Source organism: Marmota marmota, unplaced genomic scaffold (genome assembly GCF_001458135.2).
Source record: "Marmota marmota marmota unplaced genomic scaffold, marMar, whole genome shotgun sequence".
Lineage (NCBI taxonomy): Eukaryota > Metazoa > Chordata > Mammalia > Rodentia > Sciuridae > Marmota > Marmota marmota.
The window spans coordinates 50166796-50185606 of NW_026000229.1; the positions used below are offsets into that span (position 1 = coordinate 50166796).

An 18811-nucleotide genomic window follows, 5' to 3' on the forward strand; every position below is an offset into this window, starting at 1 on the left:
GTGCCACGATTTTGTTCAATCATGTCTCCTGTGGTCCTGACTCAGTACTTCCTAGACATCAGCTTCAAAGATGTTTGCGGACTTTCCAGGCTTATGAACTTGTGCCATTTCTCCAAGGCACAAAAGTGTATTTTAGAATCAGGTGATAGTTTCTTGGTTGCCTCTTAGGTTTGGTTGTATTGGAAAGAGCAGATTAAATGGATTCTCGTATGTAGCCTTGATCTCCACTTTGGTCTTGGGAAAGTTTGTGGCTTTGATAACAGTGCACTGGGTCCGGTTGCCTGAAAAACTTGTGCTATTGGGACCTCAATTCACACCCTCTAATCTCCAACCTATATCCTCAGGCACCCAAGCCATTGTCTTGCCAGCCATTGTCCAGGGCTGTTTTTGGCCCGCTTCCTTATGCTAGGTCCCAGAGTGCATTTCTCCCTCATTCTGTAACCCCAAATCTCAACCTGGGTCATGGCTCAGCTCCAGCTCACTTCCTCCTCTAAACCTCTTCTGACCAGCTTTCCTTTTCTAAATTCCTGCAGCTAGTTTGCTCATATGGCAGTTTACCCAGCTTTCTGATTCAGTATTTGTGCATTATCTCTTTGACTATAGCCTATTAGATCAAGGAATGTAGTCTTTCTCCAACACCATGCTGTCTGGAAGAATACTCAGCACACAATGAGGGCATTGATTATTGACTGAATTCCACCTTTTGGATCTGTGCTTTCAGAAAAGGGAGTGAAATTAAATGCTGTCATTCAGTAAACAATAAAACCACATAAACTCCTTGAGGGAAGTATTCCAACATTCATAGAAGGTATTTCTGGTAGTGAGAAATTGGTGGATTTCCTTTTCTTTGAATTTTTGTTATTTTCCCAATTTTATGCAATGAACACTTGCCTTATACTTTTTTTTTTGCCATTAGGTTAACATTTATCATTTTTAAAATCTCAGTATTTTATTTTTTATAATTTTTTAAAATTTTCTCATGTCTACCTAGAATTGAGCAATTTATATGACATAATGACCTAAATCCATGTACTTTAGGAGTAGTTAATCATCCCAACATCATCTGTTGGCTGATCCATTCTTTTTTAAAAAATTTTTTACTTGTTTTAATTAGTTATACATGACAGTTGAATGCATTTATGCGCCTTGATATATCATACCTAGATGGGGATATAATTTCTCATTTTTCTGAGTGCATATGTTGCAGAATCATATTGGTCATGTAGTCACATATATACATACAGTTATAATGTCTGTTTCATTCTACTATCTTTCCTATCCCCATGTCCCCTCTCCTCTTCTCCCTCACTGCCCTCTACCTAATCTAAGGTAACACTATTCTTCCCTAGTGCTCCCCACCTTATTGTGAATTAGCATCCTCATATTAGAGAAAACATTTGGCCTTTGGTTTTGTGGGATTGGCTTATTTCACTTAGCATGATATTTTCCAACTCCAACCTTTACTGTCAAATGCCGTAATTTCACTCTTCTTTAAAGTTGAGTAATATTCCATTGAGTATATATACCACATTTTCTTTATTCATTCATCTATTGAGGGATACCTAGGTTGGTTCCATAGTCTAGCTATTGTGAATTGAGCTATTATAAACATTGATGTGGCTGCATCACTATAGTATGCTGATTTTAAGTCCTTTGGGTATAAACCAAGGAATAGGATAGCTGGGTCAAATGGTGGTTCCATTCCCAATTTTCTGAGCAATCTCCATACTGCTTTCCATAGTGGTTGCAACAATTTGCAGTCCTACCAGCAATGGATGGGTGTATCGCCAACATTTATTGTTGCCTATATTCTTGATGATTGCCATTCTGACAGGAGTGAGATAAAATCTAAGAATAGTTTTGATTTGCATTTCTTTAATTGATAGAGGTGTTGAACACTTATAGACACTTCACAGAAGAAGAAATACAATTGTGCATTTTACTTTTTGACCAAAAGGGTATTTTTAAATAACACATATAGGAAAGGATAGTTGCCGTTTGTTTGTTTGCACCAGGGATTGAACTCAGGGGTGCTTAACCACTGAGCCTATCCCCATTCCTTTTTTACATTTTATTTAGTGATGGGGTCTTGCTGAGTTGCTTAGGGCCTTGCTCAGTTGCTTTACGTAGTTGCTAAGGCTGGCTTTGAACTCACAATCCTCTTGCCTCAGCCTTCCAAACCACTGGGATTACAGGCATGTGCCACCACAACCGGCAGGATAGTGCCTTTTCTCTATCCCCATTTCCATTTTTTTTTGATGTCCATAGAGATATGATTTTTTAATTTAACCCAGTGCTTCAAAATCAGAAATCTTGTGTGAGCTCTGCTACCAACTTTCTGGACAACTCTTAAAACTCATTGCTTTCCGGTCTCCGTCAGGCGAGTGATAAGGGAATTACCATCTGCCAGCTTCTAGAGCCACTGGGCATCTGATGAGGAAATGTTGCAAAATTACTTTGAATCCATCTGGTCAAAGATCATAGACCCAAGTTAGGCTGTGCATGCTCTGGATTTATGTGTAGCTCCAGACTCTGCAACTCAGTTTAGTAATGCACGTCTGCCTGAAGAGATAATGTCTAAAACTTTTAGCACAGTGACTAGCCATGACCAAAGGCTCAGTAAGTTACAGATATGTTTCTAGGCCACAGATTACCTTACTAAAATGTAATGTTTCCCTCACTCCATGCTTTTAAAAAAATCTGCATTATTTTCCCCACTATGTTTAGAATAAAATACAAATTCCTGAGCACAGAATTCTCTCTCTCTCTCTCTCTTTTCCTCTGTCTCTCCCTCCCTCCCTCTTCAGTTTCTAAAGAACACCTCCAGGCTCTGAAAATGATGCATCGGTTGCTCCTATAGCTGAGAGTGTCCCTTCTCTACCTTTGGAAGTCCTCCCTCAGCCTCAGGTGTCCCCTTTTGTGTGGTGCTCTCCTTGACCTCCCAAGACACAGCCAATCTCAGCCTTTCTTACGAATGCCCACATCATGTCACTTTAGCCCAGTTCAGCCTGCATTTCATTTAACCTTGTTCTATATTTCATTGTTGACACTTCCTTCTGGATTGCACACTCCCTGAGTAGAAGGGGTTGGTCCCAGTGAGTGCCTAACACGGGACAGTCAGCCTTTTGTAAAGTTGGCAGAGCTTAGTATAACGCCTATCTGATAGGAATCAGAACTTGCTTATACAGGAGCTAAAAGGGGAGGGATGAAAAGAGAATGTTCCTGCTCCTTCCTTCTCTCTCTCATCAAGTCAGCAGCAGAGACAGGGTGCCTAGGTCTCAGGATGCTGGCCTACTTTTTTTTTTTAAGTTGTAATGGACAAATACCTTTATTTTGTTTACTTAGTTTTAAGTGGTGCTGGGGATCAAACCCAGGGCCTCACACATGCTATGCAAGCGCTCTACCACTGAGCTACAACCCCAGCTCCTGGGCTAGCTTTCTGAGGAAATAGAAATCATTCCTGATTTAAGTGCAGACACTACATCAGAGGCAGGCTTGGGCCCCTTGCCTTATGAGTCAGCAGGCATTAAACCCAGCTCATCCCTTATCCTTTCCCCTTACCTTAAAAGCCCACAGAGCAGCAAACTCATTATTGATACACAAAGAATAAAGAGCATGAGGCCAAGGACAGAGCAGCTGGATTGTTGCAGGGGCTGCTTTATTCAGGGATGAGGCAGTGACCATTTTGCCTTCAATGGCTCAGTACTTACACTACTGCCCGATGGTGAACCCGAGACACCCACTTGGCATTATTAGTAGTACGAGCCAGATGTTAGCCTCCAAGTGTTTCCAACTTTTCCAGCTTGATGTGCTCAACTGGTCCTTTATGATTTAGTAAAAATGGTCTCAAATCTCCATCCTATGTGTGGTAGAAGCCTAGATACTTTTCCAAGGGACATGAGGAAGGAAGCTCTGTTCCCTCGTCTCTGCTTCAGCTGATTCTTGGTTTCCACTCCGCACTCTCCTCCTCCGGTTTATCTTGTTCTTTCTCCATAGCCTGCCTACCTACTGGGCTCCCCTACAAACCCCAGTCCTCACAGTGCCATTATTCAGGGCTGTGTGGGTGGTGTAGACTATAATGAAGATTTGGTCAATGGAGGTGTGTGTGTGTGTGTTTGTGTGTTATTTTCCTAGGGTTGCTGTAATGAAGTCATGCAAGCTGAGTAACTTAAACAATAAAAATGCATTGTCTCACAGTTCTAGAAGCCAAAAGTCTGAGGTTGAAGTGCCAGCAGGGTTGTGATCCCTCTGAGGTTACAAGGGGTCTGTTTCAGGCCTCTCTGTCTTCTGGTAGCTTGACTTCTGGTAGCATAATTCCCATATTCACATGGCACTCTCCATGTGTGTATCCAAATATCCTCTTTTTATAAGAACAGCAGCCATATTGGATTTGGGGTTCACCCTACCTCAGGATGACCTCATCTTAATTCACTACATCTGCAACAACCTTACTTCCAAGTAAGGATACATTCTGAGGTACTGGGAGCTGGGACTTTAACATATAGGTCTCAAGAGGACAAAATTCAACCCATAATTCTGTGTCTTTTTGTGTGTTTTAGGATTAGGAGTGTTACATTATAGACTAGAAGGTCAGAACACTTGGAACTGTATATTCTTAAAAATCTGCAGCCTTTCTGTCCCCTGGAAGAACTTCTATGGTTGTACCTTCCCCAAGGCCTCCTGCCATGTTGTTGGGCCCCTTCTGACCCTCTTCTTGAACCCTTCTCTCCTTCCTCCTGGTTCATTAAGCTCCAACTCCAAAATTACCGTGCATTTCTGATACAAAAAAGTCAAACTATTTTCTTCTTGCACACCATCCTGGCGGCCTAGAGGGACACCTTAATAACTAAAACATCCACTGGTGATTCTTCTAAGAAGACGGTCATCTGGCTTAGGAGAAATTCTATGATCAGATCTGATACTAACAATTTTCCCCCGTCCCTGTATCAGTAAGTAATAATTGAAATTACTTATTAATCTAAATATTTTGTGAACTAGTTTGTATTTGTTTATTTCTGGGTACATTTAAAAAATGCCTCCTGAGCAAATGCAGGGAAAAAAAAACACCCAGAAACAACAGAATACAAGTTGTGCCTTACAGACCAAGGATGTGCTGCTTATCTCCTGTCCTTCTATCAGAAGACGTGCTAATAACTATGGCACTCTATCAGGCAAGGACATGGCTTCAGAACACTTCTCCATAGAGTCAACTCAAGCCATCATTATGAGCCCATTAGAGTTGACATGAGAGATGAAATCAATTTTGCTGCAACTGTTCTAGATGTTTTGTTAGAAGAGTTTTATGATTCTAGTGATTATGTTTATTTCAGTTCATTAATAGTTGCCAGTTTGGGGAAATGAATAGGATATGGAGAATGTGATTTCTGTATGAGTCAGAACAGGCTGGGTTATGCCATGATAATAAATGATCCCCAAGTCTTGATAGTTAATATCAACAAGAATTTATTTCTTGCTTGTAATACATATCCTTTCAGGATCAGCTGAACCTCTGATTACCTTTATTCAGGGACCTGGGTTGACAAAGCAGCCTTTTCCTGTGATATTGCTGGTTTTGTGGCAAAAGGAAATGACACAAGGGTGGGAATCATGAATTGGCTCTTAAAGTTTCTGCTCTTAGGTGACCCAATTCACTTCCACTCAAATTTCACTAGCCCAGGATAATGTCAATGAGGTGAGTAAGATAATTCTCCTACAGGGAGGGACAGCAAAAGCATTAATTCACTGTACATAATGTACCAACTTTTAAATTATTGTTCTTAAATAACTGAGAAATGAAGTAAAAAAAGGACATCTTTTCTATTCATTTTAATGGTTATTATTTATTCTTTTTACTATATATGGTATAATTATGCCATTAAAAGAATAGAAATACATATTTGATGTAATTAATATCAGAACCTTTATTATTCAGCATCTTTTCCACAGAAGGAATGTAATTAGCTTTAACAGGAGGCTGCTTAATATTCAAAATGAAGTATATTAATGCTTAGTGGTTAAATCCTTCATAGGAAAGTAAGATAAACCTAACTGGATTAACCTAATGAAACATTCCTTTTGAGGTTTTTAAAGTGCATTGTACTCCTATACATACTCTTGGTAAGCAAATAACCTTTTTGTATTGAAATACATTATATCAGATATTTTAAAAAATGATCACAGGCTGTGATAATTACTTTGTTTCACTAATGTAAGAGTTTCAGCTTGTGATATACAATATGGAGTTGTTAAAGTGCATTTGGAAGAATGTAAGTCTAGCAGAATGTGAACAGATATTACACTAAAAAATATGTCAGGAATTAAAGGGTTCAGAGAACACTTAGTTAAATATGGTAAACAGATGCTTTGGTTGTAAGACATGTCCAAATCTTAATAATGCATCATTAGGGCATGAGCCTGCTGTTGGACAACGGTCTTCAGAACACACTGTGGGAAGTGCAGACTCAGCTTTCAATCTGTGTGTGGCACCCCCATTTTGCCTCAGCTTTACAAACCCATGGCCATCCCTTAGACTTTGTCATCACCAGCCATGCCTGAAGCCACCAATTCAAGAAGTGCCTTTCAGGCCACATCCCACTCCTATCAACCATCTTTCATTCAGTTCTGTGAGAGTTAATTTGTCCTCCTCATGGGAACTCCAATCCTTCAAGCTTTCTGTCCCTTCTTATCCACCAACCCTCTGCTTTTTTTTACTTCCCCATCTATCCACCTTAGTTTACATGACATGTCATTTTAGTAACTTTGGCCAATTATCCAAAGGCCCTTTCTAGTCTCTTTTAGTTGTACTCCTTTGTCAAGACTCAGCTGTGGATGGTTCCATTTAGGCCTGTTAAAAAAAGTCACATGGTCAAATAGGCCCTTAATATCGGACAACCTTACTATGTTTCCCCACTCCACTTACTTCTTACTCACCTACTTCCCATGATGAGTATTTCAAATCATTTTCATTTGTGGATTCTACCATCACTTCTGCTCTTCCTGTGTGCTGTCATTTTCTTGATCCCTTTAGAGAATAAATTTGTGCCTGGTGCTCCCACACCTACAAGTCCCCTATAGCTGTCTCCATTCTAGCCTCCTGTCCCTGCTGAGATAGGGGAAATGTTTTATCCCCATCTAAGGACAACTGTACTTGGACGTTGACCTTCATACCCTTCCAACTTTCCAAGGACCTTGCACTATTGATGATACCTGCTTTTTCTTCATTCCTTTCTTCGTTTCCTTTTTTTGGAGGGTGAGGGTGTGGAACCAGGGGTGCTCTACCACTGAGCCACATCCCCAATCTTTTTTACTCTTTATTTCAAGACAGGGTCTCCCTAAGTTATTAAGACTGGTCTCCAACTTGTGATCGTCCTTCATCAGCCTCCTGGGTAGCTGGGATTACAAGTGTGGACCACTGTGCCTGGCCTATGTGCACTCAACCCAACCCTTCAACTACACTTTCTCATCATCCATTGGCTTTTAGACATGCTTAAGACTTTCCCATTACAAAGGGGAAGAAGGAAGGTAGAGAAAAAGGGAAGAAGGATGAAAGGAGAGAAAACTCATCTATGTCATTCCATTCTGTTCTAGCTAGTCTTGTTGTTGTTATTATTGTTGTTATTGGGGATTGAACCCAGGGCACTGAGCTTCATTCACAGTCCTTTTTTGCTTATTTTAAAAATTTGAGACAGGATCTTGCTAAGTTACCCAGGCTGGTCTCAAAATCGCAATCCTCCTGCCTCATTCTCCTGAGTTGCTGGGATGACAGGCATGTGTCACTGCATTGGGTCAATCCATTCTTTTCATACACAAATCCTTACTATCTCCATTTCTTCTTCTTTCACTCATTCCTATCTAGTTAGGAAAATAATTGTTGAGAAGTAACAGATATATGGTAAAGTGTACTAATCTTAAATGTTCATATAGCTCAATGAAGGTATTTATATATGCATCATATGTAGCTATACCTAAATCAAGATGGAGCATTTTCAAGAATTAAAAAGTAATAATATTCCTAATGTTCTATAACTTGATATTTTCACTTAAGAATACATCCAGAAGATAACTTCATAGAAGTACATCAAGACCTTCATTTATTTTCAACTGTGTAGTGCTTTATTATACAGATGTACTATCATTTATCAATATTCTGCTAATGGACTCTTAAATGGATCTAGTCTTTTGCTGTTACAAATAGTGTTTCAATGAATAGTGTGGTGCAGATGTTGTTTTGTATTTCTGCCAATGTATATTGGATACATGTTCTTAAAAGTGGGATTTCTGGCACATGCTTATAATCCAGTGGATGTAATTTTAGTGGTTCAGGAGGCTGAGGCAGGAGGATTTTGAGCTCAAAGCCAGCCTCAGCAACAGTGAGGCACTAAGCAACTCAGTGAGACTCTGTCTCTAAATAAAGCACAAAAGTAGGGCTTGGGATGTGGTCAGTGGTTGAGTGCCCCTGAGTTCAATCCCTGGCACCAAAAAAAAAAAAAAAGGAAAAAATGGAATTATTGGGCTAAAGTCTAAACACATTTGTAATTTGTCCAGATATTGTCTAATTCTTCTCCATAGAGGTTGTACAATTTTCCATTCCCACCAGCTCTCCAGAAGAGTATGTGTTGCCCACAGACTTGCTGATAACATTAGTTGATAAATTTAATTTTATATACATGCATTTTTCTTTTCCTGCAGCTTAATTGAAATATAATTTACATACAATCAGTAGTCATAATTTAATTTGCCATATGGATACAAAAATGAAACCACTTACAAATAAGATAATACATCCAAATGACCCTAAAGTAGATTTATGTTTCTTTGTAATCTATCATTCCCTCTACATTTCTGCCCCCAAACATGGGAGTTCTCAAAAATTTTACTTCTCTTATATCCTTTCTCAAGGTCTCAAGGGATACCCCGCAACGTGACAGAGCATATTCAAAAGGAAGAAAACAGGATTGCAAACCTTGGAGGGAGAAGCAACTGCCATCAGGACAGTAAAGGGCATTCCCAGCCTTAAGACCTGGTCTTACAGTCTAGACTGCTGGCACCAGCTGCAAGGAGCTATGATCCCAGAGACTCAGAAGACTGAGGCAGGCGGATCAGGAGAGGCCTGGACAATATATAAGACCCCCATCTCTAAAAAGAAAAAAAATCACAGTATATGAAAATTAAAATCAAATTACAGTGATCCTTTACCCTGCATATTTTTATAGGGCATATTGATATTAGCTAACATTGAAATTTGTCTACATGTTAAAGATCATCAATAAGGGCTATGACAGAATACAGAAGAAACAGGCATTTCCCAAGTGTCTTGGATTTAAAGCTGGAAGTAGTAACTGTTTAGACTTTGAGACTTCAGAGAAAGAGTGAGTATATTTTTGTTTGCACGAGGATAATTTAATTTTTTCAAATGAGAGTACTTTTGAAATTATAATTGTGCACAGAGAAGTTGACACTGGGCAGTGAAGGGGTGGTATAATATAATAATGTTTCATATCCAACAGTGAGCACTTACTATGTGCTGCTTTTAATCCTGACAACAGCACTGTAAGAATGGAACTGTTATTATCTCCATTTACAGAGGAAGCTCAGGTTTCTACAGTTTAAGTAACTTAGTCACAGTTACAGATCATTTGCACCTAGACATTCGGTGTACAGGGCCTGCTATTGCTGGGATGTGGTTTGTCTCCCAAGGTTCCATGTACAGGAAGCTTGGTCCCCAGTGTGGCCATGTGAGAGGTGGTGAAACCTTTAAGAAGTGGGTCTGGTGGGAGGTGATCAGGCCATGGTGCATCACCCCCTCAGAAAGGATTAATTATAGTTCTCATAGGACCCCGGTTAGTTACCTTCAGATTGGGTTGTAAAAAGAGTGAGTCTGGCCCCTGAATCTCTTTGGCTTCCTTTCTTACCATCTGATCTCTTCCTCTATTTTTTTTTCTTTGATTTTGTACATGGGCTGAAACAACATAAATTCAAAACTTACAGATAAGTGTTAGCTGTATCTTTTTTTTTTTTTAAGTTTGTTTAAATGTCGGGTCAAAACTAACAACGTATCTCCTTTGAAATGTTGTCTACATGGATTTCCAAGTAGACCACAGGACTGTATACTGTCTTGGAATGTCCTTAGAAGACTATTTCACTGAATGACCTCTTTCTCTTGCACATACTTCTACCATCATGCTAATCTGCCATGTTGTGATGCAGCCAAGGGGATTGCCACTTGAACAGATGGAGTCCCTCTATATTGGACTTTCAAAAGTGAGCTATATAAGCCTCTTTTCTCTCTAAAGTACTCATCTTTGGGTATTTTGTTACAGTAATGAAAAACAGACTAATGTAGGGTGTATGTTCTTGATTTTTCTACACTATATTGCCTTATTCTATAAAGGAGATGTGTCCTTCTTCTATGTTGCCTAGCAATTGAATCTTCTTCTTATTTGGGAAATTCTCTTTCATATGATCTGGGTAGGAGACAGAATTTACTGGCCTCTACAAAAACTGAAAATACAGATGCTCACTTCCTAGTTTCCCTGGAACTTTGGGTGTGGACACATAGTCTAAGTTCATCAATCAGGTTTACCCTCAGTTTCAGGATGATTAGGTGTAGCAATGACAGTGGTGGCCTCTAGGGTGTTGGGGTTATAAGCTGCAGCTTCCAGTACTTGGCAAGGATGATAGACCGGTCCTCACTAGACCAGTCTTATAGCATTATTTTGGATGTTCTTGACTAGCAACCTTTAAGGTTCTATTTATCTAGCTGAGCACAGTGGCACATGTCTTTAATCCCAGACATTCAGAAGACTGAGGAAGGAGGATTGCAAGTTAATAGGCCAACCTTGGAAACTTAGTGAGACCCTGTTTCAAAATAAAATAAAATGGGCTGGGGGTGTAGCTCAGTGATATATCACTCTGGGTTCAATGTCTAGTACCTAAAAAAAGGGGAGGGGGTGCTATATATACCTAGCTTTCCAAACAGTTCTGTGAGGTAACCAAATATTCTGATTTATAGCAACAGCTCTCATAGTTTGTTTATTTATTTTTTGGTAAAAATTATTTTAAATGGCCTCATAATATTTCACATATATACATACACTGTTCCCCTACTTTTAAAAAAGTTGTTCTTTTCAGATATACCTTCAAGTATAGTATATTTTGACATATTATACATACATGGAGTATAACTTACTTTAATTAGTATACCATTCTTGTGCTTAAACATGACGTGGAGTTTCACTAGTCTTGTATTTACATATGAACATAGGAAAGTTATGTCCAATTTGTTCCACTATCTTTCCTACTCCCAACCCCCTTCCTTCCCTTCATCTAACCCAACAAACTTCTATTCTTCTCTTCCCCCACCTTATTGTGAGTCAGCATCTCATATATCAGAGAGAACATTCTGCCTTTGGTTTTTTGGGATTGGCTTATTTCACTTAGCATGATCGTCTCCAGTTCCATCCATTTACCAACAAATGTTATAATTTTATTCTTCTTTATGGCTGAGTGATATTTCATTGTGTATATATGCCACATTTTCTTTATCAAGGACATCTTGGTTGGTTCTGTAGCTTAGCTATTATGAATCGAGCTGCCACAAACATTGATGTGGCTGTGTCACTATAGTATGCTGATTTTAAATTCTTTGGGTATATACCAAGGAGTGGGATAACTGGGTCAAATGGTGGTTCCACTCCAAGTTTTCTGAGGAATCATCATACTGCTTTCCAGAGCGTTCACACCGATTTGCAGTCCCACTAGCAAATATGAGTGTACCTTTTTCTCTACGTCCTTGCCAACATTGATAATTGCCATTCTGACTGGAGTGAGATGAAATCTCAGTGTAGTTTTAATTTAATTGCTAGAGATGTTGAATATTTTAAAATATATTTATTGACCATTCATATTTCTTCTTTTGTGAAGTGCCTATTCATTTCCTTTGCTCACTTATTGATTGGGTTATTATTTATTTTTTCACATTAAGTTTTTCAAATTCTTTATATATTCAGGAGGTTAATACTCTATCTGAGGTGCAGGTAGCAAAGATTTCTCCCATTCTGTAGGCTCTCTCTTCACATTTTTGATTGTTTCCTTTGCTGTGAAGAAGCTTTTTAGTTTGATGCTATCCCATTTATTGATTCTTGATTTTACTTCTTGCACTTTAGGAGTCTTATTGAGGAAGTCGGTTCCTAAGCTGTCATGATAGAATGCTAGCCCTAGTTTTTCTCCTAGTAGGTGCAGGGTCTCTGGTCTAATGCCTAGGTCCTTGATCCACTTTGAGTTGAGTTTTGTGCAGGGTTAGAGATGGAGTGAAATTTCATTCTGGTACATAAGAATTTCCAGTTTTTCCAACACCATTTGTTGAAGAGGCTATCTTTTCTCCAATGGATGTTTATGGTGCCTTTGTCTAGTATGAGATAACTGTATTTATGCGCATTTGTCTCTGTGTCTTCTATTCCGTTGGTCTTCATGTCTGTTTTGGTGCCAATACCTTGCCATTTTTGTTGCTATAGCTTATAGTTCTGTAGTATAGTTTAAGGTCTGTATTGTGATGCCTCCTGCTTTACTTTCCTCACTAAGGATTGCTTTGACTATTCTGGGCCTCTTATTTTTCCAAAAGAATTTCATGATTGCTTTTTCTATTTCTATGAAGAACATCATTGGTATTTTAGTAGAAATTACATTAAATCTATATAGTGCTTTTGGTAGTATGGCCATTTTGACAATATTAATTCTTCCTATCCAAGAACATGGGAGATCTTTCCATCCTCTAAGGTCTTCTTCAATTTCTTTCTTTAGTGTTTTGTAATTTTCATTGTAGAGGTCTTTCACCTCTTTTGTTAGATGATTCTCAAGTATTTTATATTTTTTGAGGCTATTGTGAATGGGATAGTTTTCCTAATATTTCTTTCAGTTGATTCAGCATTGGTGTATAGGAACGTAATTGATTTATGGGTGTTAATTTTTTGAATTAAATAATTTATTTATTCTAATTTGTTATACATGATGGCAGAGTGCAATTCATTTCATATTACACATATAGAGCACAATGGGTGTTAATTTTATATCCTGCTACTTTGCTGGATTCATTTATGAGTTCTAGAAATCTTCTGGTGGAGTTTTTTTTTGGGGTCTTCTACATATAGAATCATGTCATCAGCAAATAGGGACAGTTTGAACTCTTTTCCTTTTCATATCCCTTAATTTCCTTCTTTTGCCTAATTACCCTGGCTAGAGTTTCAAGGACTGTTGAATAGAAGTGGTAAGAGAGGACATCCTTGTCTTGTTCCAGTTTTTATTGGGAATGCTTTCAATTTTTTTTCCATTTAGAATAATGTTGGATTTGGGTTCAACATATATACCTTTTACAATGTTGAGGTATGTTCCTACTGTCCATAGTTTTTCAAACATAAGTGGATGAACAGCTCTCATGGTTGTTTAACATTTTTTTTAAAATAAAAAACAGCTTTATTAAGGTATAATGATAGACAAAGAACTGCACATATGTCATATGTTCAACCTGGTAAGTTTGGACATTTGCAAACAACCACAATCAAGATCATAGATATCTCCAACATCTCTCAAAGTCTCCCCTGTGTCATTTCTGGGTGTGTGCCTGGTAAGAACACTAATGTAAGACCTAACCTCTTAACAAATTTTGAAGCACTTGATACTGTATTTTAATTTCCCTCCCAGTGCTGGGGATTGAACTCAGGATCTCATGCATGCTAGGTAAGTGCTCTACTACTGATGTTTCCAGTCCTGTATCATTGATGTTTAGTCTTATTTCTAAAATAAAATATTTGCTTACCTATGTATAACTCATAGCTTTTTTTGTTCCTATACCAACTACATTTCACATAATAGAGGACAGATGGATATAAGTGGTAGGATGTGAAATTAAGGAAATAAAATGTGCCAACTGTGCTGACCCCCACATGCTTTCATGCTTTTTTTTTTTTTTTTTTCTTTTTTCTTTTTTTGTGCTAGGGATTAAACCCAGGGGCACTTAACCACTGAACTTTTTTTTTTTTTTTCCTTTTGAGACAGAGTCTTGCTGAGTTGCTTAGGACCTCACTAAGTTGCTCCGGCTAGCCTCAAACTTGTGATCCTCCTGCCTGAGTCTCCCAAGTTGCTGGGACTATAGGCTACCTACAAGAGAAATGCAGGCCTTAAAATGCTGATAAGAAGAATACAAGTTTCCCTGTAGTGGGTAGAGGAGGCTTTTGTGACCTTTACATAGATCAGATTCTGGAACTCAGGGAGATAAGGATAATTCCCCCTAAACATTAAATCTTTAAGAACAGGAAGCTCGTACCCTCTATAACCAGCATTTTTTTTTCTTTTTTGCTTTGTGTAAACCTTTTGCTTTTCTCTACCTGGATTTTTTTTTCCTTCATTGGGATATGTCTTGGGTTTGGGGTCATTCTACCTCAGTTTTCCTGGAATATTATAATCTTTTGTCTTGAAGTTGAAGTCTTTATTTTGAAAGTTTTCTTCTATAATTCTTTTTTGAAAATTTTTCTTAAAAATTTTTTCTGCTTCTATTGTCTTTGGGTACTCTACAAATGAATATCAACCATGTATATATTAGATCTCTTTTACCTCTATCATTTTCTCTAATTTTTTTATATTATTTTCCTTTTTCAATCCTTTTTTGGGACTTTAAAAATTTCTGCCCTTTACTATATTTTAAATAGTATTTTCTACTTTTAGCTCCCTTTAATATTTTTATTTATTTATTTTTTAGTTGAACATGGATACATTAACTTTGTTTTACTAATTTATTTATTTTATGTGGTGCTGAGGATTGAACCCAGTGCCTCACGTGTGCAAGGCAAGTGCTCTACCACTGAGCCACAACCCCAGCCTCAACCCTTCAGTATTTTTTCATAATGTTTTATATTTCCTTTCTACTTCATTTTCCCAATATCTGCTGGCTTGTATTTTATTGCCCACTGTTTTTCAACTTTTCTGTTTCCTTGGATTATTCCTCTTCTGTATGCATTCTTCTATCTGTATTTTCATTACATTTTTTTATTACTTTTCTTTTTCTCCTTCTCCTCCTCATCTTCCTCTTCCTTCTTTTTCTTCTTTCTCCTCCCCCAGCCCTCCTCTGGCATACATGGATAGGACCTGGACAGATTTTATTTCCGATGTCAACAGGGGGAGATGGGTAGAGGGAGTAGGTGAAGAGTGAAGTTGAACAGTCTCTAGCTTCCTACCACTTCTATATCCTTTTTCCTAAGGGTTCATATACTCTTTGTATTTGACATCCAAGAGGTTGGTGTGGTGTACAGTAAAACCCCTTAAATTCCTCAACTGTCTATCTCTCTCTCAGCTGTAAGACCAAGTTATAGGCAATACAGATTAGTCCTATTTGCCATCTCTTTTTCCCTCTCTCTTTATAGTGCAGAACTGGTTTCTCCTTAGGGGCACCCATGTCTAGACTCCACTCAGGTGTAGCCATTTTGAATTGTAACCACCATGAATAACCCAAGTGGTTTTCCCTTCATAGTTTCCCATCATAAATAGACACAATCATTGGACTAGTTTGTGGAGCTTTACAATTGGACCCTGATGCCAGGAATGTATCTGACTTTTTTTTTTTTTGAGATAAGATGTTGTTAACTTGCCTAGGCAGAACTCAAACTTGGTGATCCTCCTACTTAAGCTTCCCAAGTAGCTGAAATTACACAAATGTGTCACCGCACCCGGTGTGCCTCTATTTGATATTAACTTGAGATAAACCAGGTACATTCCAACTTGAATGAAGTCATTTTTGTCCTGACCACTTCATATACACTATTTCTTTTAACCCTAGTTGATAGAATCAACCTAGTCTTAATGCCACCCAGGATGATGTCAGTAAATTCCCAATAGATTTTACTCTGTGATCCTGGGTCTGTCTGCCTTTTTATTCAATCTCAGAGCACAGTGGACTGGTCTTCATGCACTAGGATTGTATTGTTCTGGAACAAACCACTTCTCGCATGGTTTCCTTATGTTCCTGGATCTTGATACTTTAATCAGGCACTCTTTGGAATTGTCACTTCTTCTCAGAAATACACGTACCCTGCCTGAAATCCAAGGCTCTCCATGTTCTCCATCTTTTCTGTTCAAATATGAAAGTTCTTGGCAAGTATTCCTCATGGTGATTGTTTGCTACTGCAGCATCTCCCTGTTTCATTGAGAATGGCATTAGGAATCCAGGAGCGGCTTACCTGGGTGATTCTAAATCAGGGACTCTCATGAGCTGGCATAATAAGGCGTAAGTGGAGCTGATAATTCCTATCAAGCTCTCTGTCTCATGGTTGTTAACAGGTCTCATTTTTGCTCCATGTTGTCTGGGGTCTCAGTTCTCCACCATCTTCATAGATTTGCTCATACATGGAAGCTTTCCCCCCAGAATATGAGAGGGAGATGGAAAGGGAGGGAGGGAAAGAAGGAGGGAGGGAGGGAGGGAGAGAAAGAGAGAGATATGAGAGAAGATAAAAAGAAACAAGAGAGCATTCAAAGTAGAAATTGCATTTTTTATAACCTAATTTGGAAATGACATATTTTGGTTTAGATATGAGTTGTCCCCCAAAAGTTCACATGTGAAAAAATGTAAGAAAGTTTAGAGGTTAGTCTTTAACAATACACATGGATGTTGATTTCTCTAATAAAATTATAAACAACTTGGGACGAAGAAAAAAAAAAGAAAGAAAGAAATCATTAGGTTATGAAAGCCTTAACCTAATCAATGCATTAATTTCCTGCTAGGGAATTAGTAGGAATTCCCCTGATAGGAAATCACCTGATGTAGGCAGGTAGGGTGTGGCTGGAGGAGGTGGGTCCCTGGGAGTGTGCCTTTTGTCTTTGTTGAGCAGAGTTTTCTCTCTGCTTCCTGGTAACCTGTCCCCATCTCCTTTCCTCTGCCACACACTTCTGCTATGATGTTCTGACTCATCTCAGGCTCCAAGAAATGGAGTCAGCCATCTATGGACTGAGACCTGTGAAACCATGAACCCCCAAAGAAACTTTTCTGAGGGGAGCCACTCTGAATGACCCATGCCTTCCCATTCTGAAGCAAGAGGCTCTGACCAATCACTACATTTCATAGTGATTTGGGTGGTATTGTCCTGGGAAGTAGAAGGCGTGTCTTCAGATATGGGTGTCACTCCTGAGGTTGAGTTATACTCACCTGTCCCTTGTAACCCTGCCCCTTCTGGCCTTTTTTGGATAGAACTTTCTAAAGAACAGGAGTCTCCCCAATAAAAGCCCACTTCTGAACCTGCTCACTCTCTCTTACCAGACTCTCTTGACTTTCTTTTGTTCTCCCTTTTGGGGAGCCTGAGGCTGAGAGCGGAGAAGCCATGCAGAAGCTTTTTAAAGGTAAAGTGTTTCTGCATTTTTTTTTTAGTGTCCCTGGAAATTTACACAAGCTACCTTAAGTTCAGCTGCCTGCACAGGTCGGGGGCAGCACTTTTCCTCCTTAAAATTGTTCTTGTCTGTTTTGGTCACAGAGCTGAAAAAGCTGACTAAACCATGACAATACCATCACTTCTGCTGTATTCCATTCATCCCCCTGGCCCAGGAGGTACCACAACATATATTTGTGTGTGTATGTACATATAAATATAAATGTATAATATATATTATACTCATAAACACAAATTAACCAGGAGGATGTTTATGGTTCTAGACACTCTTTTTTTTTTTTTTTAGGAGAAAATGTATATAGATCTATTAACATGTGAAAAAGGAAAAAAAATCACAGCAAGGGGAAAATCACAGGACTGAAAGACCCAGGAGCCCATCATAATTCCGAAATTTAAATATTTTTCTACAGGATAGAAGGGAATAGAGAATTTCAGGGGAAAGGCAAATGACTTTTAGGGGAACTCGGTGGGTTTGGAGAACAAGCAATGGCCTGGGACAAATTCTATTTGACTCACAGTAACCCAGGGGTGCTTACCACTGAGCTATGTCTCCAACCCTTTTTAAATTTTTTATTTTATTCATTAAGTTGCATAGGGCCTCACTAAATTGCCTAAGCTGGCCTCAAATTTGTAATTGTCCCATCTCAGCCTCCCAAGTCACAAGGATTAGAGGTGTGTACCACTCTGACTGACAATAAGCAAATGATTTTTTTTTTTAATATTTACTTTTTTGTTTTAGGTGGACACAATATCTTTATTTATTTTTATGTGGTGCTGAGGATTGAACCCAGTGCCTTGCGCATGCCAGGCCAGTGCTCTACCATTTGAGCCACATCCCCAGCCCCAGCAAATGATTCTTTGGGACTGAAATAGAGGACAACTAAGTGTGGCAAAGTCTGTCCAGGAGCGCTGATAGACTTCAGTGTTTTCTGCTGAGATATGAGTTTAGTTAATGAAAGCTCAGAAAATGAACTCTATGTCATTGTTTCTTTTTTGGCAGGTCTGAACTTTGGGCAGATAACGGAAATTTTCAGAAAGCTTCCCATTGCACTAGGAGAGGAAGAAACCAGGGAAGGCAGAGGGACCTTGGTTCTGAGGCAGGTTCTAATGCCTTTTAATTTCCTTTGGATCAAATTTCTCAGTATACCAAAGAATTCCACATTATGTGTGTATCATTATCTGATCTCCAACAATAGTCTCTCTCTTTTTTTAAAAGGATGTCTTTTTTAAAAAAAAAATGTTCTAATTAGTTATACATGACAGCAGAATTCATTTCAATTCATCGTACACAAATGGAGCATAACTTTTCATTTCTATCGTTGTACACCATGTAGCATCACACCATATGTGCAGTCATACATGTACCTAGGTTAATGATGTCCTTCTCA

At 38.7% G+C, this 18811-nt stretch overlaps 1 long non-coding RNA gene across 3 annotated transcripts in view; it reads left to right on the top strand.

Annotated features, from left to right (window-relative positions):
- The window catches only part of LOC107138300, a 42243-nt gene extending 32754 nt beyond the window's left edge, over positions 1-9489 (top strand). For all 3 annotated transcript variants that reach the window (XR_007343929.1, XR_007343931.1, XR_007343930.1), the window contains one exon: positions 8899-9489. This is a non-coding gene — a long non-coding RNA (uncharacterized LOC107138300). The remainder of the gene's footprint in view (positions 1-8898) is intronic.
- Positions 9490-18811: the final 9322 nt, after the last annotated feature.